We start from the raw sequence: 1,378 nt of genomic DNA on the forward strand, positions 1-1,378 counted from the left end.
CCAGCCAATATAGTCAGATGCACATACATAGATAATATAAATTGCTTGTGCTTGGCGCCAGGGTCGATTGTTCCATTTTGTTTTCGAGGGGTGTTCTCATGTTTGAGAAAGAATAGCCAATTAGTTGGTTTATCCAGCTAAGTATTCACGAAATAGACACAGTATTACTTTAATTTAATAATACTTTAAGAACATACAGTACCCGAGTGTGTATGTATCTGTCTCTTATACACATCTAGATGTGTATAAGAGACAGTATATATATATATTACGTATAGAATACTTAGAAACAACATAAATGCTGATAATATATTGAAAAACGAATATGCCTATACGGAAATATATTAAAATGTATACATTTTGAGTACATTAACGGCATTCAGATAACTTTATGCTGCATTCTTTTATAAATGTGTATATTTATACAATAATTGTTATAGGCTTATTTAAAATTATATCGAATTTTAAGACTCAAGGATCGTTTTAGAAGTCACTATATAAATATTATTACACTTTATTAAATTTAGTAAAATGATTTAGATATACAAATGGTAGAATGTATAAATATAGAGCCTACAAAGATTTTAAGAACATTAACGGCATTAGACTTCAGTGTTCTTGTGGCCATTTTCACCTCATATCCTAAACGTATTACCACCTGAGTATGTAGCAGAGCGTGAATTTTGAAATTCCAGAAAACCGCGTGACATGAATTGACGTGACGACGGAAATGGTGGACGAGGTGTATTTTAGCACAAAAAAAACCACCATGTTTTGTTTATGATTAATGGCCCAGGGTATATTCGTGATGTACGTATCAGCAAAACTACTAAGTATTAAAGAAAACGTGTAACAATATTTTGAAATTTTTAAGTTCCGTAACCCAATAATACGAATCAGTTTCCATATAGGCGTGCATGGCGGACGGACGCTGGGGGTTTTTTTCGGCAAGACTTTTTAATATGTTTTTAAGGTATGCATTTTTATATAGTTATACGCTTTAGTGTAAAGTAAAATTGACAAAAGCATGTTCATATCTCATAATACAGGGATGGTACTTGCTTCAGCGTTATTGTGGCCATTTTCACTCAATATTCTGAACGCATCACCTGTGTAGACTTTGCCAAAATGCCAAAAGAACCACGTGAACTAATGGCGGATAGAGTGATTGGATGAATTCTAGCAAAAAAACTCCATAATGTGCTGTATCATAGGGTATTTCCGTGATGTGTATATCAACAACTACTAAGGTAAGTGCCATAATCAAATATGTGTAACTTGAAAGTTTATTTCAATGCCCGTTACGTCCATGGGCGTCGATCGGTGGGGGACAGGGACCCCACTTTTCAATTGTCCTTCCCCGCCCCCCCCCCCCCTC

At 34.8% G+C, this 1,378-nt stretch overlaps 1 long non-coding RNA gene across 2 annotated transcripts in view; it reads left to right on the forward strand.

Annotated features, from left to right (window-relative positions):
- The first annotated feature begins 689 nt into the window (after window positions 1-689).
- LOC117102944 overlaps window positions 690-1,378 on the forward strand; it is a 12,429-nt gene continuing 11,740 nt past the window's right edge. The window contains exons 1-2 of one of the 2 annotated variants that reach the window (XR_004444502.1): window positions 690-810; window positions 1,050-1,250. This is a non-coding gene — a long non-coding RNA (uncharacterized LOC117102944). Of the gene's footprint in view, window positions 811-954; window positions 974-1,049; window positions 1,251-1,378 lie in introns of those variants that run through there. The other variant, XR_004444503.1, reaches the window with a different exon arrangement.

Source organism: Anneissia japonica, unplaced genomic scaffold (genome assembly GCF_011630105.1).
Source record: "Anneissia japonica isolate Jap-2015-1 unplaced genomic scaffold, ASM1163010v1 scaffold1053_len387728_cov195, whole genome shotgun sequence".
Lineage (NCBI taxonomy): Eukaryota > Metazoa > Echinodermata > Crinoidea > Comatulida > Comatulidae > Anneissia > Anneissia japonica.